At 37.7% G+C, this 9,782-nt stretch overlaps 1 long non-coding RNA gene across 1 annotated transcript in view; it reads right to left on the bottom strand.

Moving 5' to 3' along the window:
- Positions 1 to 7,248: 7,248 nt before the first annotated feature.
- The window catches only part of LOC103365448 (uncharacterized), a 16,510-nt gene continuing 13,976 nt past the window's right edge, over positions 7,249 to 9,782 (bottom strand). The window contains exon 2 of the long non-coding RNA XR_520607.1: positions 7,249 to 7,979. This is a non-coding gene — a long non-coding RNA (uncharacterized LOC103365448). The remainder of the gene's footprint in view (positions 7,980 to 9,782) is intronic.

Here is a 9,782-nt window from a genome sequence, read left to right as displayed (position 1 = left end):
TCTTACAGAAGTAAAGGCACTGAACACTTTGTAATCTTGTAATATTTGTTACTGTGCGGTTTATACAAAAGAAATGCACTTTAAAAAAAAAAAAAAAAACACTATCATGATTAATGAAAGTAAACATGAAAAGAGTAACTTGATGTGACCTAAGAAAAGAAAGAAGTTTTGATAATGAAAAAGATGTTAGGGATCGTAATGTCAACTCAGTTTAACTCAGTTTAGCAGGCAAGCTCAGTGAGGTCCTGTATGTGCTACCTGAAACCAGTTTTGTAGCTGAGATGCTGCTAATGTCACTTTGCACTACATATTGTATTTCTGTAAATATCTGTCCGCACTACCTATTTATATTGTTATATTTCTGTCCATGTCACCCTGTTATTTGTATACAAGGAATTTCATTATACATTGCATAACTGGGTGGGCTGCAAGGTGGTGCAGTTGGTATCACTGTTGCCTCGCAGCAAGAAGGTCGCCGGTTCGCGTCCCGGTGGGGGCACTGGAATCTTTCTGCGTGGAGTTTGCATGTTCTCCCCGTGCAGCGTGGGTTCTCTCCGGGTTCTCCGGCTTCCTCCCACAAGGTCCAAAAACATGTTGAGGTTAATTGGTGATTCTAAATTGTCCACAGGTGTGAATGTGAGTGTGCTTGGTTGTCTGTCTCTAAGTGTAGCCCTGTGATAGACTGGTGACCTGTCCAGGTGAACCTGCCTTCACCCTAAGTCGGCTGGGATAGACTCCAGCCCCCCATGACCGTAGTGAGGATTAAGCGCTGTATAGAAAATGGATGGATGGATGGATGGATGGATTGCATAACTGGAGCTTAAATACACATGAAACAATTAAAAACACACATGGTTTTGGAAAGACGTCCATCAGTATGCATGTAATATTCAGGTGTCCACATACTTTTGGAAAGAACTCTACTTCAGGCTTCTGCATTTTGATGTGGAAAAAGTTTGTTTTTATTTCAAAGAGTCCAGTGAAAATTCAGTCTACTGTTTGTTCGTTTACCGTTCAGACGTCCACACACTTTGAGCCGTGTTGATCGTTCTATCTATCAGACATGTTGTTCCCCATCACTGGTTAAATGTTCAGATCCGCCGTTGCCACGGCGACCACTCATACCCGATGACTCATCACTGACGCGCTGCCAGAGAATGACTGCCGGTCGGCCTGTTGAATCACAGTCTCCCTTTCACACTCAAACACACACACACACACTGTAACGCACACACACAGCGAACACACACTGGGAGAGTCATACTTCCCCCTCTCTGCCGCCTGAAATAAGAGCACAGCTGCTGTACTTCGCTCCGTTCAGTCATCGTATCATTAACATGCCGACTCTCCGCGAGCTGAGCTGTGTTTGCGGCACACGGACGCGCTCGCCGTGTGTTTGTTGGATTCCTACAAACTGTCCCACTAGAACGTGAATCCTAGTGACACCGACGAGCCCCGACTTTCCTTTTAGTGCCAATGAGGCTCAAATTTATGGTTTTGAGTGAAATGTCTCAGTGACTATTAAACAAACTGGTGTGAAACGTGGTACGTATATATTTATATTCTCCTCAGGATGACTTGCAATAACTGGCTTGTCATGCATCACCATGGTTACACATCAGATACTTCTCCACATCCAAAGACTTTTCTTGTGCTTCTTGTAGTTCAATCGTAGCAGCTGGACTTGCTTGAGTTTCTTGAAGACGTTCCACGTCTCATCCAAGAGGCTTCATCAGTTCTGACTGACTAGCTGGGAGTTCCACATACTATGCAGTGTCGTGTAATGTAGTATCTGGAACTCCCAACTAGTCAGTCAGACCTGATGAAGCCTCTTGAATGAGAGGTGGAAAGAAACTCAAGCAAGTCCAGTTGCTACGATTGAACTACGAGAATAACCATGACCTGGATGACTGAGAATCTTCACAGACATGTTTTCTTGTGCTTACTGCTAACTAGCGAGTCTTAGCATGCTAACATGCTACGTTTACAAGCTGTAGTCCAGTTCAGGGGCGGCTTCCTTCGACGGCCTACAAAGGTCACGGAAGGTTCTGAGTGTTGTTCAGTGAGGTGTTCTGAACTGCAGAGGACTTCCTGTATTCATCAATACATTCCTCAAGCAAGCAAAGTTCCTTTGAGAAGCTGGAGCCAGAATTTTTTCTTTTTTTCTTTTAGCATTTGTTGGAATAAAATGTCGATGACCCAGTATTGACATCCAACAGTGTAATCATCAGCTGCCACAGTTGCTGTTGTTAAACTATCTTTCTTGTCTGTTAGAGTTTGCTGCGACGTCTTACTTGGATTCATGCGTAGTTGGTTGAATCTACGTATTTTGTACGCGTTGTACTGGCCTTGTAGGATGGTCGCCGCATGGACAAGAATTCACGCAAAATGCTGGTGTATGTACGGATGCAGAATTCATAACTTTGGTTTTACTCGCACCAATCTCAAAAAACTTGACATTCAGAGCAAAAGCTGAGATTTTACTTGTTTTGACAAGATGGAGTCAAAAGTTTCTAAATATTTTTTGGTTTTGTTTAATCATTTATTGGAGGAAATGGAGACGTCTCAATGAATGAATCGTTGGATGACACTGAAGGCTGGACAAACGTAAAACCCAGCAGCGCTAGATAACCGACAGGAAACCAATCATCGCATCAACGCTTCCTGATCAGATGGACGCTTCACCCCGGACCAACATGGCGGCTTGTGTAGGCACTTTTGCTGAAAATTGGACAACAGTTCACCAAAACATGTTTCTGAAAAGGTGTTGTTGAGAAATTGTATTTAATTTTAGAATGAATGGTCAGTTTAGAAGTTTTTCAGAGTTTGGATGACCCTGATTTGAGTGAAGTAGCCTTGAGCTCAAGTTTCTGCAAACAGTCGTGGGAAATGTCACCTGTTGACACGACCCGAAATCCTCCTTTAGCAAATTGGAAGAGTGGAAATGATGGATCCTGTGGACATTTACCACCAGAACAGTAAAAGCTTCCCAGCTGTTATAGGAAACTTGGATTTTATCTTATCTTGTCGTAGCTCATACAGCTTTAGCTTTGTTAACAGGTAGATCTTCTGAACCTTAACACTACAACTTATGAGGTCAGTTTCACGGTTGTAAAGCACTTTGGCTGGACCTGTTTGTGCTATATAAAGAGGAGTGACGTGTTTATCAGAAAGGTGGTAATCCTTGTCATTACTGAGGCTGTGTTGGTAAACTGGGCTGAAATACAGTCGAAAGTGTCTCTAGCCTGTATATGAATGAAAAATGTAAACATTTGAAGAAATGGTAAAGTCCTCAGTGAGTTCCATTGTAAATATGAAGTATTTTTTCATTGGCTTATGACTGACTCTTGGCTTGTTTCCCAGCAATGACACACAGAGCCATCTATTATCTAAAATATGAGCGCAAAGGTTGGGATATGTTTGGATCTGAAGCCGGTTTCCTGGTGAAACAGGCCACATGCTGCTGGTATCTGTGCCACCCTGAGCGCCGACTTGCTCTGCCAACTTTCTCGGCTCCGCCCTCCACAGACGGGAAAAGTTAGTTCCTCTTTGCGGCCTCATTTCTTCCGACCTCGGGCAACCTTTTCCTGCTGCAGACGTACCTGAGTCATGACTGCAAACAGGGCGTGAGAAGCCTTCAGGCAACACTTTCTGCGCCGTGGACCGGCAGCTTCCAGGGAAAGAGGCCCGACCACATTTTTTTGTGAACGCACAGCCAGCAGCCTCGTGTGAAGCAACAACAGTCGATGTTAATGAGTTACAGTCTGAGCTTTCCTGCAGGATGATGTGTGTTTGATTGTGTTCCAATGAGAAATTTAAAATCCAACTGAGCATGTGCAGCTTTTAACTGTACAATAGAACATCAGTGTTGCTCTGGTAGAAGATTTGAGGTGAAAATCATGTGTATTTAAATTTTTTTTTTTTTCAACATGCAACTGTTTTTATTGCTACTATATGCAACTCACTGTATGAGCTTTTAACAACATTGATATTTACATTTCTACACCAGAACACTGACACATTTCTGGTCCATGTTGGCTCTTTGTCAGTCACTGTCATATATATTTGAGTGTTTTGTATTCTTCTGGAGCCACTTTTGTCTTAAAACTGTGTTCTTTTTCTCATGTAATTAAACACAAACAACTTTTAAACTGGTATTTCTTACAGGCTTCAGCAAATAGGTTCAATTATTGCATTTAAATCAGCAAAAATATCATTAATTTACAAATGGTTTTCATTACCTGAAAGAATAGATATACATGGTAAGGACAAACGTATTTTTTAACTGGTATTTTACGGATTTTTCCTTTTTCTTTTTTAATACCTGGTCAATTATTCAGCATTTGAATGTTTTGGCAGCAGGTTTGAGATGGAAATCAAGTTCATTTCCAAAGAAAATGAGACAGTAAACAAACCTATGTTTCTCTTTTTATGTTTTAAATGTGCTGTTTTTATTGCTACTGTATGTGATTACTGATATAAGCTTTTAATGACGTTTATATGTGACCGTCTACATCAGAAAAACGACACAGTTCAGGTCTAAAGTGGCTTTTATCAGGTAATGTCGCTGGATAAATACCCTTTTTTAAAGTCTTTTTAATGCTTCTGGAGCCAATTTTGACTTAAAACATTGTATTTTCCTAATATAATTAAACAGAAACACTCTTTGACCTATATTTATTTAATAGCTTCAGTCATGAGTCAGTTTCTTTAAACATGTCTGCGTGTGGAGGGAGGCACCGAGGTAATCTTACACTGACAGGCGAATTATTTCATTGCATAATAGGACTGTAGCTGGATACAGATGCGGTTCTTCCAGTAATAACAGCGACAGCAGCTTATTTAGGGCTGATTTGGCAGTTTGCCCAATTCATGGTTGACTGAGAGTTCATTCCTTCTGTTTCCAGTTCAGACTGCTGTGTTTGGGATGCTCGGATTAAACATTACAGTTTTCATATGTAGTGGTGTTTACATTGATATATGCCACAGATTTTGTTTTAAATCAACTTATTGATTAATTATGCAAAAAGAAACCTCCTGCTGGCTGTAAAGTCAACATGATGGCAGCTTGTAAACGATGTTTTTTGTGTTGCTAATCATCGGCGTGGCTCCTCGCATGCAGGTATCGTCTCATCCGACGGGTTCAATCATGAGACTTAAAGCTCAGACGAACCAGTTTGTAGTCAAACAAGAACTTAGTTTGCATTTATTCCAACAGCACCACAGGTTCTACCAATTTACTTGAGACATTTAGGTTTCCTCCTGCGAACCAACAGAATCAGACAAACCGTAATGAAATTATGTTCGACCAACAAACCACATTGAGTTACAGGAATGAGCTTTTCCTCAACTGTCAAGGAGATTTTTTTTTTCTTCTTTTTTTTTAAATTACAGCTGATTTTATAATCTATGCAAGTTTTTAGGTTGATCACTCAAAAAAATTAAGTTGTTCCAACTCGTGTTTTTTTTACATTATTTTAAGGAATTTTCATGAACACCATTTTTTAAGTTGACAAAAATGTAAAAAAAAAAATTAAGTTGCTCCAATTAGTTTTTCGTAAGTAGTTTTTGTTCATGTAGTAGCTCATTTAGTCTGTTTAACTTTTTTTAAATTTTATTTTGAAGTGCATTTGTGTATTTGAACGAACAATATTCACATCTTGAAAACAGCAAAGTTGAGTTTAAATGACATCCAATATTATATGCAATTACCCGTATTATTATGTCAAACCAACTCGTCAAAAATAATGTTTGAAATGTAAAAAAGTTCATCACAATCATTAAAGTGGATTTTTTTATAGAGTATGGCCATATATTTGTATGTGCCAGTGTGACATGTGGACTGTTTCATACTATGATTTTTTTCCCTACAATTTATTTAGATATATTTTTACAGTAATTGGCATATTGGACAAAGTCAAAGCAAACTTTATTGTCAATATTTCTACATGTGCAGTAAATACAGAGAAACTGAAATGAATCCCACAGTGTACAAAAAAGGAAAATCTAAATATATATGAAGAATACAATACAGAATACAACAAACATAGTTTCTGTATCAGCGTATTGGTTGAGCCTAGAAAGAATAATGGAAAATTAGGCTGGAAAATATGATTTATTTTTATTTATTTTATCATTGTAAGCTTTGGTTTTATAGTCATTTCCCACGACTAGCAGACCAAAAGTAAAAAAAAAAAAGATTTACCTAAATTATGTATAGAAGCATGAAATAGCAAAGAATGAAAAAACAGCCTGTAATACACAATTTACTCAAAAATACCCAAACTGTTTTTTCAAATGTTCCAAAACAAAACAATATATTTTATAAGACAGCACAGACAAGGGGTTTCTTATCTAATGTCACTTTGTTCTTACAATGTTTTTTTTTTGTTTTTTTTTACTCCTTTTGGCATCAAAAATGATGAAAAAACATAAATATTCATGTGATACCATTTTACAAGCAGCACAACACGAACAGCGCCATTAAAAAAGGAAATATTTCAGCACAAATTATCTATAAAGTCACACGTTTTGGTTTCTGAAACAGCTTGGTTGCTCTTCGGTTTTGGTAAGTCTTGGTATTCGGTGTCTTTGGTCACTTTTTCAGGTGGTTGCAGGACTTTCGGTCTCTCTGCTGTTATCTCGTGGCTGCTTATTGCCTCCAGCGTCTCAGACTTCGCTCCGCTCTGACTGAGGGCAGCAGCTGCCAAGTGGAAGCTGCTGTTACCTGAACTGACAGACAGCAGAGTCCTCAGTGTGTTGATGTGAAGCGGAGGGACGCCAGCTGAGGCTAAACTGGGCATCGAGCCACAGTGATGCAGGAGCAACACAATCTGACCTCCTGACCTCCGAGCAGCATCCAGCAACAAACAGGACTATCTTCAAGCTATTGTAATATGTGCCATTGTTTAAAAGAATATATATATATATATAAATATATATATACAAAAAAATTGAAAAATCTCTTTTTAAATATTGCTTTATCGAAGTTAACTAGTAAACCTCACAGAAAAAAAAAAAATAAACTTCTTGCTTTTTTTTTTTTTTTTTTAAACTTTTTAACTAAATTGGCAAAAAATACATATTTTTTGTAGATATTTCTTTGACTGGTATTTTACAGATTTTTCCTTTTTTCCAATTACAGATAATAGCTAGTAAAGCAAAATTTTAAAAATATTATTTCACATGTTCATCCTAAAAAAAAAGAGGGCCAAAACTGTAAATAATGTTCACCTAAAACAAACAAACAAACAACAAAAAAATACTTTATTTTTTACATATATTAATTTTTTTTCTAGAGTGTGTGGCTATAAAATGATAAAGTTTTACAGTGTTTAAATTAGCTAAAAATATCATAATTCTACAGATTTCTGCTGGTATTTTCACTGTTTTAATTTTTTTTTTACTTTTTTTTTCTGGCACACTGACTGCCAGATTTTCATCATTTTTTAAAAAATTTAAAAAAAAAATTTTTACAAGATTTTTATTTTTTTAAAATTTTTTTTACAGTGTAGTCATATTGATGCTTTTTTATGCAGCTATGTGCAGAGAATCTTAACAAAGAGGGTGTAAATAATTCTAAGTACCCAACCACTTAAGCTACTTTATCGATCATGAAACAGCTTCATCCTGAGAGCGTTGTTTTTAACTCAATCAGTCGTTTGGTGTGTGAATGTGTGTGTGAATGGGTGAATGAGAAAACATTGTAAAGCGCTTTGAGTGCCGCTAACGTGGAAAAGCGCTATGTAAGTGTTGTCCATTTTTGTGAGTCTGTCTGAATGTAAATGTCTGGCAGATAAGGTGTCTCACAACAGCGGGAGTCCATCTTTTCACAGTCTGGCCTCTGTTTGGATGTAAATCTCCCCAGATTTAGATAATCCTGTCAGGCTGACGAGTCGTCCCGGCGTTGGCGGTGGGTGGCTGGTGGGCGGAGGAGTGAGACGGGGTCCACGGGGGCTCCGAGGTGAGGTTTGTGCTGTCTGTGGATTATATAACCAATAAAAGTGTGATAAAGACGAGGAAAACTCAGTTACCTGTGTGCAGTCGTGTGACGTTTATGCTGCAGAGCACAAAATCACTAAGTTAGTTGGAACAAATAAAGCTATAGAGAAATATTTTGTCCACTTTTTCTGTTGCAGAATGCACTTAAATGACAATAATGGGGTTTAATCATGTCAGTGTTTGTCATATTTTGACTTTAAATGTATATTTGAACGTCTCTCACAGAAGGTTCCAGGTAAAAATCGTGTATGTTTCCAAAGAATAACAACTAATCTCACTTATCCAAAGAGAAACAGACAGTAAACATGTCACCATTGCTACTGTGCATCAGATAAACTACACCTTAAACACAAACTACACTCTATTGCTTCCCAAATTAAAAAAAGAAGGTCCTTCTCAGCTGTTTGAGGGAGTTTTAGCTAAAAACAAACAAGCCAAAAACTGTGAAACCTGTGTCTCTAGGTTTATTTCAGTGCAGAGCTGAATTCTTGTTCCTTGTTGCAGCATCATACACACACGTTAAACACATTAAACACGTAAAACATGTCCAAATCAGCTGTTTGAGAGGACTTTCAGCCCCCAAACTGCATTATTGTGATCATTATTTCAGTGTCTCTGGGTTTGTTTTAGTGCAGTGCTGAATTTTACGCCCTAAACTACAAATTATTAGGTAATATTAGCGTTTAACTCTAAAACTGCATGTTTCTGCTTCATCAGTATCATTATTTCAGTGTCTGTTTTAGTGTAGAGTTGAATTATGAGCTCTGAACCACGATTTATTGCTTGTCAAGCCAAAAATTTAGCCTAAAAAGCTCTAACACTGTGTTTCTGATTCATTATGATGATAATTTTAGTCTCTGGAGATATTTTTTTTTTCTGTTTGTTTCAGTGAAGAGGTTTAAATTACACTTTACTGCTGGTCAAGTGAAAAAATATACATATATCGGCTGCTTGAGGGGAATTTATGCCACAAAAGTTGTAAAACGGTGTGTTTCTTCTGGAAAAGGATGATTATTTAAATGTCTCTGGGTTTGTTTCAGGTGGATTCAGTTGGATTCTCAACCATATACCACATTTTATTGTTTATCAAGTTAAAAAAAATATGTTCATTTCAGCTATTTGAGAGGAATTGCAACCAATAAAGCTCTAAATTTGTGTATTGTTTCAATATCATCATTATTTCAGTGTCTCTGGGTTTGTTTCAGTTGAATTTAGTTGGATTCTCAACCCTAAGCCACACTTTATTACCTGTCGAGTTTTTTAATTTTTATAATTTTAGCTGTTTGGGGGGAATTCTAGCCAAAAAAACACCCTAAAACGGTGTGTTTGTGCTGCTAAAACATCATGATTTGAGTGTATGTGGTTTGTTTCAGGTAAATTAAGGTGTATTCTCAGCCCTAAACCACACTTTATTTCTCATCAAGTAAAAAATGTGTTCATATCAGCTGATTAAAGGTGAATTAAGGCCTGAACAAACTCTAAAACTGTGTGTTTCGGCCCATAAACACCATTATTTCAGCGTCTCTGGTTTGTTTCAGTTGAATTTAAGTGGATGTCTGTCCTAAACTAGACTTTATTTCTTGTCAAGTAAAAAATGAGTTCATATCAGCTGATTAAAGGTGAGTTTAGGCCTGAACAAACTCTAAAACTGTGTGTCTGTGCTTATGAACGTGACCATTTCAGTGTCTCTGGGGTTGGTTCAGTTGCACTGAAGTGTGTGTCTTTCTTAAACTACACTTTATTTCTTGTCAAGTCAAAAAATGTGTTCATATCAGCTGATT

The sequence above is a fragment of the Stegastes partitus genome, unplaced genomic scaffold, assembly GCF_000690725.1.
Source record: "Stegastes partitus isolate 25-593 unplaced genomic scaffold, Stegastes_partitus-1.0.2 Scaffold841, whole genome shotgun sequence".
NCBI lineage: Eukaryota > Metazoa > Chordata > Actinopteri > Pomacentridae > Stegastes > Stegastes partitus.
The sequence above is the reverse complement of the archived record's forward strand: the minus strand, read 5'-3'. Positions and strand labels throughout refer to the sequence as shown.